The 15,496-nt window shown below is 38.8% G+C and overlaps 1 long non-coding RNA gene across 2 annotated transcripts; it reads left to right on the forward strand.

The window, feature by feature from the left end:
- Positions 1 to 11,649: 11,649 nt before the first annotated feature.
- Positions 11,650 to 14,050, forward strand: LOC5567132. Of its 2 annotated transcripts, XR_002502056.1 has the most exons (4): positions 11,650 to 11,987; positions 12,046 to 12,498; positions 12,563 to 12,971; positions 13,030 to 14,050. It is a non-coding gene; the product is annotated as an uncharacterized LOC5567132 (long non-coding RNA). The 2 variants fall into 2 exon arrangements; XR_002502055.1 differs by having other exon boundaries at positions 11,652 to 11,987; positions 12,563 to 14,050.
- The last annotated feature ends 1,446 nt before the right edge of the window (positions 14,051 to 15,496 follow it).

Raw genomic sequence — 15,496 nt, forward strand, 5'->3', positions numbered from 1 at the left:
TTAGGAATGAACTTTGAGTAATAAGTTACAAGTCCTAAAAATGCCTTCAATTCCGACACGTTCCGTGGAGCTTTCGCTTCGCGGATTGTTCTCACTTTGTCGGGGCAGGGAAGCAATCCCTTGTCTGTCAAAACATGCCCCAGGTAAGGCGTAACAAAAAATTTGCATTTTTTTAAATTTACTTTTATGTTGGCTTTGGCAAGTCTATCCAAAACCAAAAAAAGTTTCTTCCTGCAGTCATTAAAGTCCTTACCCGCTATCAGCACATCGTCCAAATAAACTGAAACGTTCTCCAAACCACAAAGAACTTGGTCCATGACCTTCTGAAATATAGCTGCGCTAGATGAGGCTCCTTGAGGGAGTCTATGGTAGGTATAGAGGCCCTTTATGGTATTGATTACCATGAACCTCTTGGAACGGTCGGTCAAAAGCAGCTGGGTATAAGCACCCTCTAGGTCCAAGGAACAAAAAACCGTTGAACCCGAAAGTGTAGCGAAAAGATCCTGTGCTACAGGTAAAGGATACGTATTTGGAAGCAAAACTTTATTGATGGAGACTTTGCAGTCTATCACCAAACGAATACTTTGATCCTTCTTCACGATGGCAATAACCGGTGAAGCCCATTCGCTGGCTTCAACGGGTGTGATGACTCCTTGTTTCTCCAAGTCTGCCAAATAGTCAATTACTTGTTGTCTCAAACGTAATGGAACTTCGTAGGCCTTTTTAAAAATGGGTGTGTCTTCCTTCAAGATTAAATCTCCCTTATAACCAACTATGGGACTAGAAAAATCTTTGGTAAAAATTGTCGGAAACTTACTTTTAACTTCTTCAACAGCTTTTTGTTCGCCAGTCAGGTCAATGTTCCCCACAGTCAAAGGGGGGTTGGTAAACGTATATCTCCAACCGGTGTAAAACTCGTCCAACCATGTGCGGCCAACCAGCGAAATAAAATCGTTTTTGCAACGTAAAACAACCATGCTGAGCTGTTTTCGATTCCCAGCGAGCTGTACCTCCACCAAAATTTTTCCAACAACTTTGAGTTTGTTGCCGTCAATCACAACAAGTTTTTTGTTGCAATGCTGCAGTTCACAGCTTGCAAAATTTCGAAGGTACAACTCCTCTGAAATCACACTCTCCGCTGAACCGCAGTCGATCTCCATGGTCAAACGTTTCCGGTTTACTAAAGCCTCAACATAGCAAGGATCACTGATCTTGTTGACGGACGAAATCATAAGACATGGCATGCCGTCAGAATCATCTGAATTGTAGTCTAAGTCCATCTTCAACCTTTTGAAAAGTCCTGAATCTTTGGATGCTTTGGAGCTAGAAGATGGCTTTGGAGTGTCTACAAACTTTACACTGGCTTGACTTTTACGCGGGCTTTTGCCATGTAAACGGTAGCAAAACTTTCTAGTGTGTCCAGTTTTCTTGCAAAAAGAACAAACGTAAGTTGGTTTATCACCTGAACCTCTTTTGCCTTGGTATTTGTTGTTACTCCTACTTCTGGACGAAAATGATCGGTTCCTGTCAAAACTACGACTCCTGCTTCGGAATCTGTTCCTAGAACGCGAAACTTCCAGTCGGGGACCTAATCTTGCTACTACGCTTACACGCCTGTCATCATCATGCTTCAGTTTTTGTGTTCTATTTGCTGAAATCTCGGAGTTCAAAATCAGCCTTTCCGCTTTTGCAGCAGACAAATCTTCCTCATCACACAATCGCTTTTGTAACTGAGGGTCATTTACTCCTATTACAAGCATGTCGCGAATAGCCCTGTCTTTAAAATCTCCAAAGTCACATCGTTCCGCTAAATTCTTAACGGTTATTACAAAATCTTCCAAAGATTCATTCCGGCCCTGCCTCTTCGTCCAAAATTTATAGCTGTGCACAACAGCTGAGTCATTTTTATCATAGCGTTTCTTCAATTCATCAGTTAGTTGTTTGTAAGTTAACTCATTAAAATCTTTTCCAGGAAAAAGCCTTTTTAGTTCGGTAAAAACTTCTTTACCGCAAACCGCTAGGAAAGATGTTTTGTATCTATCCTCTGGAAAATCATTGTGCTTAAAAATCCATTCCAGCTGTTCCTGATACTGGCTGAATGGCATAGAAAATGGCACGTAAGGGTCCGCAATCGATGTTAAAGTCATCCTTTCCAAAGGAATGCACAAGAAAACAATACAAAAACAAAACTAAAATGGGACTAAACCGATAGTCAATTCAAAATAAAATAAAAAAATCTCACAGGAAAAAAAAATATCCCAAAAAGGTAAACAAAACCACGTACCTGATGACAAAAAAAACGATCCGTGAACAGCCCTGTAGGCCAAAAGTCGCACTCCAAACAAAATCCAATTGGAATCCTTCCCAAAAGCAGCAGCAGCAGTCAAAAGCACACAAAACCTTCAGATGCGCTTGTGCATCCACAATCCAACGGCGAGTTCAACGGCAACAGCAGCAACAAAACGATGATGGCGAATCCAGCTGTAGCACAATCACCACAATCACAATGGCAAATTCTTTTTCTCCTTCGACGAATGGCTCCAGCAGTAGCAGCAGCAGCACAATACACACAATCCCGGTCGGCTGAACACAAAAATCAAACTGGCGACGGCGATTCGATGGTTTTCGGAGGAAACACCCGAGTTCGATGACCTCCGATGCACTTTCGATGCACTTTTTGTTGACACTTTCGCTTTCACCAACCTGCCGACTGGCTCCGTCGTTCGTCGTTCGGGTTGTCGGTATTGGTGTGTTCGGTCCGCTCTGCTTTCCACTCTGCTTCTTCGGACTAGTCAAAAATCAGCTTGAAATTCCCCTTTGCATTCCCGGTCGCTGGGATCTTCTGGGGATCTGGTACGCACACTGAGAAACTTGTTGCTGGTGGTTGTAGTCGTCGATAAAAATTTGCTGCAAATGTGTGAACGAAAAATGGTGTGTGTAGAAAAACTATCGTCGACAAAAATTATCCACGTTTTCACAAAATGGCTTTTCTTCAAATGGCTTTTATTTTACAAGCAGTTTCAATAAAATGTTGTCGCTTCACTGTTTCACCGCCAATAAAAAAGGACAAAGCAAGGTTTTGTTCTGGCTCAAAGGATTTTCACACACAAAAGGACACTCTCAGAACAATGGCAACCAAGCAAAAATTATGGCGAAAAATTCACAAGGAGGAAAAAAAATTACTTACGCCGCTCCTTGGATAAAATTCGTGGCAATTCTTTCCGAATACACTAAAATTGCACTAAATTCACACGCGAAAAAAATTAAACTTTCTAAAAAAATTCTATCCTCGTACGTCACTGATATGTCTAGTGACCGAGAGGTATTCTAGAGTTTTCAGTTATAACGAGATGTAATGAAACACGTCTAGTTTCAGTGGTAGTCACAAAACTTCTGCTCTCTGTATTTCTCCTGTTCCTTACATAGGCTCTGTTTCTCCCTAGTTCCCTTTTTCATTTCTTCTCACTCTCTTTCTAAGGGCGATGACATATTGCAGGAGTAGAGAAGGGATAAAAGGAGAGAAGAGAAAAGAGTCAAAGCTCTCTCAATGCAAACTATATGGAAAACGCGCTTACCTGGTATACTGAAGGCGAAGTGAAGAGGTTCAAAGAGATCTGTGGAAATCATTTGCTGCTTCGACGCGCAAGAACGCTAGTGAACGCTAGAGGAATATGATATGACTGCGCTCGTTCTTGGCGTAAATGGAGCACGGATCAGAACGTTTGCTAGTAAATTAAATCCACAAATAGGGAATTTTCTAATTAAATGAATTAACTTTTGTAACTTATCATAATTACAATCATAATTACAACTGATTATTGATAAACTGTTACCGTGATGAATCAAAATCCGGACAGGACCAATATCCGGACACTCTGGTGAAATTCAATAATTTCAATGTTAAATATCCTTCCTAGTGTGAGAATATTATTCCTACTATTAATGTTAACTATTGCTGACCATTGTAACATGAATCGACATCAAGTTAGTCTTGTAAATCATTAACAAAGACAAAAACAAAAGTCGGTTCCGCTAGGACGCGTTTGCTTTCAAAATTAACGATAACCAAAGAAATTCTACTCAATGCGCCATCGCGTTTCGGCGATTCATCACGCGTTTGTTACGTGCTTATCATATGTGATTTATGTTCTGTAGTGATTTGTTTATATTTTGTTCTCGGTAAAGTCAATAGTTTCGAAGAAATTAATGAAATGCATGTAATTCTGTGCTAGAAAAAGACTGTCCGGATACTTATATGTGTGGTTTTGAATCCTGACACAGTGTGTCAGCATACAATTTTTCAAAGTTCAAAAAGAAATACAACATCATAATTGTTCGAAAACCTGGAAAACTCGTTGAATGTTATACCGTTGTGATTTTAAATAGTATTAACTGAAAATGTTTGTAAATTATGTGTAATTATTGGGGGAACGACGCACATATCACAAGTAACCTACGTTTTATGATGTTTCTGTATAATCCAACAGAGGAACAACATTATTTTTACAAATCCATGAATCTTTGTATCGTGATATCAAGGTATGTTTAATGGTTTTTATTTTTTTTAAGAACAACTGCGATTTTTTGAATGTCCAGATTTTGATTCATGTGTCCGGATTTATGGACACGACATGATGCAGAATTAACTCAATTTTCATTAAATTCATTGTAAATTTGGTGAAAATTATCAAGTTCTAACCTAAAAGCTATCATCCCAAAGTAATACATAATAAAATAACGATTAACCAATAGTATGCAAGCATTTGAATATGTGTATCATCTTAGGTGTCAAGGTTTTGATGCATCACAGTAATCAGTATTTTTGTTTTCTATATTATTTTATTGCTTTCTCCAGTTGATAACTACTTCAGAACATCTTTTATCATTAAATGTGGTGGAAGAATCCCTACTTGGTATTGTTGGCGAAAATGAAAAACTGTTTTCGATCGAAATGGCATTTGAATATAAACAAGAACAGGGGTGAATAATATTTTGCTTGTTCAGCACTAATCTCTCTTTTAAATATCTAGATTTTTCAACATTTTTATTACAATCATGAATAATTATAATTCGTCAATCATATATTCCCTATTTCTATTTGTCTTGTTTCCTGTATACATTTTCCTCATAAATCGAGATAAAAAGATGTCGAGGAATATGATCAGTTGATCATGTAAGCTCAGGCTTTGATTTAAACTTTCATCGGTTTGAATATTCACTCTTGTATAATTTTCAGAGTACTCTTGGCTTTATGTGACTCCATTTTGCTGATTTGAAGAGCAGATTGTTCACTGTTAGATGATTTGACAGCAAATAAACAGAAATACAGAATGATAATACTGACATCTAAATTAGAAAAAAAAATCAGATGGATTTTCCATCGAAAATTGAAATTCAAGGTAAAAGCAATATTCTCCGTCCCAACCTCACCTATCTAAAATAATCTATCCAGCCCAATGTGAAACAAAACCAAAACAACGCCATTATGGGTTCCGGGCAATTCGATCGGATAAACCTTAAGTAACTGTTTGTAAAACGCCTTTAAAAACAGGGAATCTTCCTAGAGTTCTTGATTACGATTCAATATCAAGCACCAGTTCAATAAAATTTTGTGAAATATTGTGTGCAACACTATCATCCAAAGAATTGCTGTTCCATTACTCGATATTTCCATGAGTCGATGGTCCCTCCAATATCGACTCATGGAGGTTTCACTGTATCTAGATATTTTGTGCAACACTATGGCTTACGTAAAACAAACTTGCTCCTTGTGGATCACTTGTCAATACGGTATATAAAAAATCGACAAGGCATGTTTGATAAAATCTCAAACTATATTACTTAGTACAGACAGAAAGCGAGGATGTGAAAGAGGAGCGTACGCGTTGAAGGTCTCTCCATGCATGTTGTATGAAAATCGCGCTTACCTGGCATACTGAAGCGATGCGAAGAGGGATGGAAAGTGTGGTCAAGCGTGAAAGCAGTTCGTGTGGTGCTTCGACGCGCGAAAACGCTTGAAGATAATTTGAACTATTATTGGCAGCACTAATATTGCGCGTGAATTTCGAACTGATGAAAACAGTTGGGAGTAAACTAAATTAACAAACACAAAAGAAAAGTTCTTTTTTATATTTGAAAAAAAAAATGTGTGCTTTGTACCACTGAACTGATCTTATACATTAAATTCCCCAAAGCAAAATTATCACTCGGCCATTCCGTAGAAAAAAAAGGAAAACCACAATGTTCCATGACTTATAAATAAGAGAGTCGATTTGTTATCAATCATTAAAACCATAGCTTTTACTTCAATAAAACGGGAAATTTCTCTCAAATTTGATCGATTATTACCCGTTCGGAAAATCAATATTTACTTAAAAATTAACTGCAATTGGAACCATTCGTGATCTTGTTTATAATATCGATGATTCAAGTTTAGAAAAGATTCCCATAAACCATTTAAAGTACTCGTAGAAAAGGTATGCAATTAACATACTATTTCATTCCATAGATACAAACATGATATTATATCTATAACTAGTGTATTGTTTAAACTTCCAGTCGTCGCGCGGTTCACCACCGTCAAAACCACTACACTGCTGTTGAGGACGAAAAGCGAGTTTTTTTTTTCAAAAGTGTTGTACAAAATACAACAGCGCGACGACTGAAGTGTTAAGTGAATTTGAAGAAATTTTTCGTTCATAACAGCAGAAGTTTAATAATTTAATTTTGATTGGAAAAAGGAATTCAATTTCAAAATTCTCGAAAATTATAACTTTTTTTGAAAAAATATTCGGTAGGCTTGATAGATATCATTTTTTTAATTTCTTTATTTGTATCATTTCAAACATTACATTCATTTCTGTGTGTTCTGTGTTATTAGACAACACTAGCATCCCAATTCTGTAAAACAAATTTAAGATTTTATTAACAACATATTACATTTCATTTGCTGTAGCAGTTCAGATTTTTAACAGGTGAGTTGATTTCACCTGCTTATAAGAGAAAAAACGCATTAATCGTGCCTGAAATTATCAATTATTTTATTTGACATTTGTTCCAATATTTCAAAATTGGATATTTTATGTAACACATTAGTACTATACAAGGGAGGAAGCTTCAGAATCATTTTCAAAATTTCATTTTGAATTCTCTGAAGAGCTTTTTTAAAGACAATTTACACCGTCTTCAGCCATAGGCTGCACAGACTGAACATAACTAACATTAGACAACGGACACACGGAACAACCAGTGGACCAGTGAAGAATTTTTCGTTTGACGAAAAGTTTTCTCCGACTGGGGCGGGAATCGAACCCACACTCCATAGCACAATAGGCCTAAACGACTGACGCCGCTAACCGCACGGCTACGAAGCCCACATTTCCTGGTTACAATCACAACAGCTAGTCCATATTGATACAGCATACAGCATTGTTGGTCTGAAAATTTGTTTGCATATCAAAAGCTTGTTCTTAAGACAAAGTTTTGATTTTCTATCAATAATGGGATAGAGACATTTTACATATTTGTTACATTTGACTTGAATGACCTCAATGTGATTTTTGAAAGTTAAATTCTTATCTTGCATGAGCCCTAGATAATTACCTTCATCTGACAAATTTATTGGAACCCCTCTCATCGTGTCAACATGTCTACTTGAAGGTTTCAAATAAAGAGCTTTTGGTTTACGTGGGAATATTATTAGTTGAGTTTTGGAAGCATAAGGAGAAATCTTCCATTTTTGCAAATATGAAGAAAAAATATCCAAACTTTTTTGCAATCGACTACAGATGACACGCAGGCTTCGTCTTTTGGCGGAGAGGCCTGTGTCATCCGCAAACAAAGATTTTTGACATCCCTGACTCTGGTAAGTCAGATGTGAAAATATTGTATAATATTGGTCCCAAAATGCTGCCTTGGGGAACACCCGCTCTTACAGGAAGTCTTTCAGATCTGGAGTTCTGATAATTAACTTTAAATGTACGGTTTGACAGATAACTTTGAATTATTCTAACAATGTATGTTGGAAAATTATTTTTTTTTTAATTTTACGATCAAGCCTTCAGTGCCAAACACTGTCGAATGCTTTTTCTATATCTAGATATGCAAGACCAGTAGAATAGCCTTCAGATTTTTTGGAATGAATCACTTTTTTTATACACGTAAAAGTTGATGAGTGGTCGAATGTCCATTGCGGAATCCGAACTGTTTATTAACAAAAAATGAATGTTCGTTAATGTGGGCCATCATTCTGTTCAAAATAACTTTTTCAAAAAGTTTACTGATGGAGGAAAGCAAACTGATTGGACGATAGCTAGAAGCTTCTGCAGGATTTGTGTCTGGTTTCAAAATTGGTACAACCCTAGCATTTTTTCATTTGTCAGGAAAATATGCTAATTGAAAACATTTGTTAAAAATATACTTTCGGGAAGTTTCTTGATGAGGATGTAAAAAATTCCATCATCGCCAGGAGCTTTCATATTTTTGAATTTTTCAATAATAGTTCTCATTTCTTCCAAATCAGTATCCCAGGAATTTTCGAAAACGTTCTCTTGATTGAGAATATTTTCGAAGTCCTGAGTAACTTGATTTTCTATTGGACTAGTAAGTCCTTAATTAAAATTGTGCGCGCTTTCAAACTGCATAGAAGTTTTCTTCTTCCAATGCCGGTATTGGCTTCTGAGGTTTTTTTTTTTAATTTTAGATAATTTCCAAAAATGCTTAGAGCCAAGGTACAATTGAGAAATTTTATTTTAAAAATTTTTGTTTCTTAATTGAGAAAAACGTTTCTAGATTTCTTATTTATTCTGTTATATTTTTCTCCAATTTTTATGTTGTTCTGCCCACGCAGTTACGGATCACCCACAGTGACGGATCACTTTGGCGTTCAACATCGAATAACTTGCCCAAAACATAAACGTTTACGTAAAACATGTTTTTCCCATGTTATACTATTTGTCTTCTACCATTTGTAATGTTCAACCGCTAAATAACGGTGTATTTGACAAATGTTTAGTTGGTACCACATAGCTATCATTATATGGTCGTTTTCTGTAAGAAGTGCCGTCAGCATTCATAAGCTCCCACAGGTGGAAAAATTCAAATGTTATAGCATAAAACATGCTCGTTCGCTTCGATTCAGTATGAATTCATCATTGGAAAACATTTTTCTTGATTGTTGATTCTAAATACCAAATATTAGCACTTCTAACTAGTGATCCATAATATGGACCAGGAAATGATTGTTTACTACGGTTATGGATCACATCCAAAGAATGTAGATTTCTTCGCACGCCATCGAGAAGCAGTCTTCCTGCTTGATGAGAAATGATTTTAACAAACTTGATACATTCTACAGAGTCGCCTTTACAGGCCTCTGTTGATGCGAATGGGACATGGGAAAGGAGAAGAAACCGAATAGAGCAGCCGTGCGCGCTCTCTCTCCGGTCGCAGGCAGCATGCTGTTGCCGAAGCACAAAATCAATGAAAACACGGAGCGCATTGAAACTCTTTCGAAACCTCTTCCAGTATGCCATACCATTTTTACCTCTTCTCTTCTCTTTTCGCCAACACTTCACTTCACTTCTCTTCTCTTTCAATATGTCATCGCCCTAACTCTGAGCGAGTTCTCAAGCGTTCGCACTACTACAACTTCCAACCGTAAAAGCAACTCCTTTGTTGTCACTGTGAGCAGCCTTCGCCTTAGCACTTTCTTCTTTTCTGGATTTCGGCGCACTTTCACTTTCTTTCTTCGACGACAAAAACTTTCGGCAGTTGCGTCGAATATGGCCAGGCTTCTTACAGAAGTGGCAAACTTTCTTCTCACTTTGTCCGTATTCCGCGGAACGCATCGCTTTCTCACTTTTCGTAGCACCCCCACCTTCCCTCTCCAGCCGCCGATGGTACTCATCCATCAGCCTGGATTTGACGACATCCATCGAAATGTCATCATCAGAACGACTGTCAAGAGCCGTAACAAGATTGTCGAAAGACGGAGGAAGGCTTCGCAAAAGCATACAAATTTTTGTATCTTTGTCGAGTTCGGTACCGGCGGAATCGAGCCGTTCGAAAAGTTCATCAACTTCGAGCAGATGCTGCTCGAGATCACCACGTTTGGACATATTTATCGCGCACAGTTTCTTTAAGAGGGATACACGAACAGATCGCGTCGTTTTCTGGTGGTACACTTTCAATGCTTCGTATGCGTCACGCGCATGCACACACTTCTTCACCAGTGGCAGCTGGTTGTCTTCCAGCATCAACATAAGCGTAGCTTTGGCACGGCGGTCGGTCGTTTTCCACTTTTCACTTTTCTCTTCCGGAATGTCTTCGGCAATCGTGTGCCACACATCTTCACGGGATAACAGATTCTCAAGGCGGACTTTCCACGTCTGCCAGTTTGTGCCATTCAATAGACCATTTCCGTCAGACCTTACCCCCTATTTTTATATTTTTCTTCGAAAGACGATTATTTTTAATGATTATTGACGCTTTCAGATCTAATTTATATGCACTCCTGATTTTATTGTAAATTTTTGAAAATTCGAGAATTTACCACATTTTGAGTAGTGCGGCACAGTTGTTTCAACCCTGTGGGTAAACAAAGTGGAGATTTTCCCACAACTTTCAAAACCCCTGCGCTGAGTGTTTGTAGATATGACGAAATGTCAATGTCAAATCAAGCACACGAGACGACACGACAAAATGGAGAAATCTGAGGTCCGATGGGCAAGCTTCGTTGTAAATGAAGCCCATCCTTTACTATTGTACTTATAACAAAAACTTTTACCGGAAGACGACTGCTAATAGACCGTTTTAAGCTTAGCAAGTGATGGAATTCTCCTTGGAAGCATTTCTGCAACGCTGCGGAACGTTTTCTACAAGAGGGGCATATTGGCCGGTTTGTTTTGAAACGTCAAGAATTGGACCGTTTGCAGATAACGTCTTGTACTCGCTTTAGAAGCTACCTGGCAAGAGAAAGTTGCATGCAAAGCATGATTAACTAAGTAAATAACACTTTGACACCAAAAACTGTATAAGTAATGGATTTGCCACTGCGATAGAGCAGTTTTTCCTTAGGGGGGCCTATACCTGTTTACCCTACCGTTTGATATCTGCTGCTTATGTCGTCAAGCTGTTCCGGAACCATATGACCAATGGATTATACATACTTCCCCATTTTACCACTCTCGTAGGTCTCCCCGAAAAATCTGCAAACGGTCCAATTCTTGACGTTTCAAAACAAACCGGCCAATATGCCCCTCTTGTAGAAAACGTTCCGCAGCGTTGCAGAAATGCTTCCAAGGAGAATTCCATCACTTGCTAAGCTTAAAACGGTCTATTAGCAGTCGTCTTCCGGTAAAAGTTTTTGTTATAAGTACAATAGTAAAGGATGGGCTTCATTTACAACGAAGCTTGCCCATCGGACCTCAGATTTCTCTCAGATTTCTCCATTTTGTCGTGTCGTCTCGTGTGCTTGATTTGACATTGACATTTCGTCATATCTACAAACACTCAGCGCAGGGGTTTTGAAAGTTGTGGGAAAATCTCCACTTTGTTTACCCACAGGGTTGAAACAACTGTGCCGCACTACTCAAAATGTGGTAAATTCTCGAATTTTCAAAAATTTCGAGACGAACATTTCTAAAGGTCCTAACTAACATTTTTACTCAAATTGAGTTATCACTATTTTCCAAATCCTCAGCATAAAATATAACGATTTTCATTTAAAAGTTAACTTTTTTTTATTTATTAACCTTAAAATTCGAAAAGAACAAAACGACCCAACTGCATTATCGATAATATCGACCAGCTCTGTTGATGGGACTTTTTGCTCGCCGAAGGTCTCATCTGTCATTTTCGATTTTTGTTTTCAAAATTGCACATGGGACCTTTGGCATGCAAGCGAGCTCTCACAGTAATTTTGAAACTATTTTGAGTTAAATTAATAAAAATGGATCCTACACAAGACCAATTCCGGATGTTCATACGTAAGTAAAGTTCAGTGCATTGAATAAGATTAAAATTTAAGGATGAATAATATTTCAGAAGCAGCATCACGTCGAAGCCAAAGATCCGATGGCAGCAGTCACTATGGTAGTCAACCTACACCTCCGCAGATAGATGATTCGTGCGATGAAAAATTCAAGCTACGGGAGAGTTGCAAATGCCGAACCTGCACCTTCAAAGAAGGATAATTCAGTTTTTAAGCTCTCTAAGAGGAAAAGCGCTGAGTCACCACGGAGCTGAAAGAAGCGCACTGGAACTTTTCAAAATGGTACGGAGACTCTACCGAAGCAGCATGCTTGAAATTAACTGCAGGACAGGTCAACAATCCTTGCAAAAACAGCAGCATTCATCGTGTTCCGTTTCATGAGATGAAAATGTCAAGCTACGGGAATGTTGCAAATGCCCGTACAACGGATTGGATTTTGCAACAGAATCACGCAAAGTACGACAGATGTAGGTTAACAGATTTATCCAACACTCGAGTCAAAAGCAGTAAGTAATTTTCCCGATGTACAAATGGCACATAAGTATAACGATTTTCCTTGCTTGGTTGTAGGCAATCTCTCCTCTACAGTAGCCACGCCACCCATATATCGATCTTTGAAGTCTCACTCTGTATCCATCAAAGGACATGATAAATCACTGAGAAAACTGATCAGTGATTCAACGGGTACAGAAGAAATGATCGATCTTGATTCGATTCCCAGTTACTGTAAAGAAAATGTCGTTAAAGCAAGTCATCAGCAGTATCGAAAAAGCGTTATTGAAGAAAGAGAGCAGATCAGCCCAAGCCTGGCTTCTACAAAATGCAAAGAACAAATTATAATTTCATTGGATCATCCATACATTAAGGTGTTCGAACTCTTAGTGCCACCCTCCATCATGTTCAAAGATGCGAGTACAAGTCTAATGTCTTCTGCGAGGTCTGTTGATTGCAATCTTCTTTAAAGTATGCAAAAAAAACTGTATGTTCAGACTTGAAGTAGATTGAATATTATCCCTCAAATGCTTATATTTTGACAGATTCGAGAATTTCGACTACCACCAGTCTTCAACAGTATCGTACACTCATGTGCACTGGATAAGTTCTCCTTTTCAGCAATATCATAGACTGTACACTGCATGCCTTTGATACAAAAGAAAAAAGAAAATCTACCAAAAAATAATTTTTTTTTTGAATACCTCACTATTGCCCAATAATTTAAATAATATTTTACTCTAGTTGACGTAAATTTGATTTGAATCCATTATTCTTTACAAACTTAATCAACATTTACCAGTTTTTATTGAGTTTTACAAATATCCCAAGTAACAAAGGTATTTTCATAAAGACCCATTTGATAGGTCCCAACTGACAATAAAAGTGCAAAAGGTCTCATGTGATAAAAATATCCAAAAATAACGTAAACATGTAGTTTTCCGCAGAATGAACATCATTTTTTAATTTTTGAGCTTTTTTCACGTTTAGAAATGAAGTTCAATGTCTTATTTTATGTTTCTATTCTGATTGGCATTTGATTTTCATCACGATTTTTTCGAAGCTTATTTTCTCCGATAAAGGCAAAAGTCTGATGGGACCTTTTGAAATGTTCGTCTCGATTTACAATAAAATCAGGAGTGCATATAAATTAGATCTGAAAGCGTCAATAATCATTAAAAATAATCGTCTTTCGAAGAAAAATATAAAAATAGGGGGTAAGGTCTGACGGAAATGGTCTGTTTGGCAATCACGAACCGCGGATCCATTTTCACCGACGAAACAGTTCACTTTTCGACCCGATCGAGTTTGTTTACTTTCACACTCAACGATCGTACACCGAGCCGGTCGCGAATATGCTCTTCTTATTCTTCACCTCTTCCTCACTCTCGGAGGGGCCCACGAGGCGGATCACCAAACAAAATGGCTCTTCGACGCCAAATGTTTTCCAACACTTTTTCACTCCGATCCGGCTGGGCACATCACCTGACGGATAGTCACGGCTACGCAGCGGAAAAGTCAGCGAATGGATTCGGGAGAAAAAGTAAATTAAGGCACTCGCGATTACTTTAACGTGAACTTTTATTTAACCAGAGAAATATAAAGATTAAGGAAACGCACGTGTCGGTCGCACCTGAGACGAGACTCGCGAAGACGGTCTTCTTTTTCTGTGATTGCTGAGTTTTTTTCTTATTCCACTTTGTGTTTATACCAATTATGCGCAAGCCGTTCAATCCCTCACATGAGCCTCTTAGCAAAAAATGATTGAGTTTGCATCACATCGAATCATAAATATCCGTTTGAGTGAAATTTCATGCCAGCAAACGTAGCAGGCATTAGAAATAATTAATCTTCTGCTTAGATTTATCAGCAACTTTGGAAAAAACTGCTCCGCTGACTGAGGTTTTTAATAACAGTTAACTTTGAACACAATACTTTTCACTTTTTCAGCCATAAAAACGGTGGGCTGCATTTGACGTTTCGTGAGAGGGGAATCTGGGCTGCATATGACGTTGATATTTTTCCTCTTCGCGAGTCTCTCTCAGGGTCGCACTACGATGGCGGTTTGAATGACGCTGTTCGATCAGCTTCGGTCGATTGCACTGCGCGAGGGATCGGCAGCACACACAGGGTTCGGACGAGTGTGGCAACCAAAGTATATTGATGTGGTAAGGTGTGCATTGTTTCTCTCCACAGTTCTACGGCTGGGTGGTAGAATGGAATTGTCAGAGGAAATACCGTTTGATAAGAAGTTTGCTATCATTCTTCCACGCAAATATCCAACGACAGCTAATGTAATCCAGTTCTACCATGAGAAGTTCGGTCATGCAAACCGAGAGACTGTAACGAACGAGCTTCGCCAGAGATTCTGGATTCCGAATATCCGCACCGCAGTTCGCCAAGCAGTTAATGAGTGTGTTTGGTGCAAAGTGCATCGATGTCGTGCGCAAGCGCCCATGATGGCTCCTCTTCCAGTTTCACGAATGGCGGCGTACATCCGACCTTTCCATTCAGTAGGTATCGACTATCTGGGACCAATAGAAGTTACTGTCGGACGCAGGAAGGAGAAAAGGTGGGTTGCGGTGTTCACGTGCCTTGCTGTTCGAGCCGTACATCTTGAACTCGTTGCGAGCTTGTCGACTCAATCCTGCCTAATGGCCATTCGACGATTCAGCTGCCGACGAGGTGTGCCGAGTGAAATATTTTCAGACAACGCAACATGTTTCAAAGGGGCTAACAATGAAATGCAGAGAATTCACTGTGAATGCGCAGATGAATTGGTAAGTGCTACGACAGCGTGGCACTTCAATCCACCAGCTACGCCGCATATGGGCGGCATTTGGGAACGGATTGTGAGGTCCGTAAAGGAGTCAATGAAGGCGTTAGATGACGGGAGAACTTTGTCAGATGAAGTACTGTTCACAACCATTGCTGAAGCGGAAGATATGATTAACGCTCGTCCGTTAACATACATGCCACAAGAAGCGGCCTACGAAGAAGCAATCACTCCAA

This window comes from Aedes aegypti, chromosome 3 (genome assembly GCF_002204515.2).
Source record: "Aedes aegypti strain LVP_AGWG chromosome 3, AaegL5.0 Primary Assembly, whole genome shotgun sequence".
NCBI lineage: Eukaryota > Metazoa > Arthropoda > Insecta > Diptera > Culicidae > Aedes > Aedes aegypti.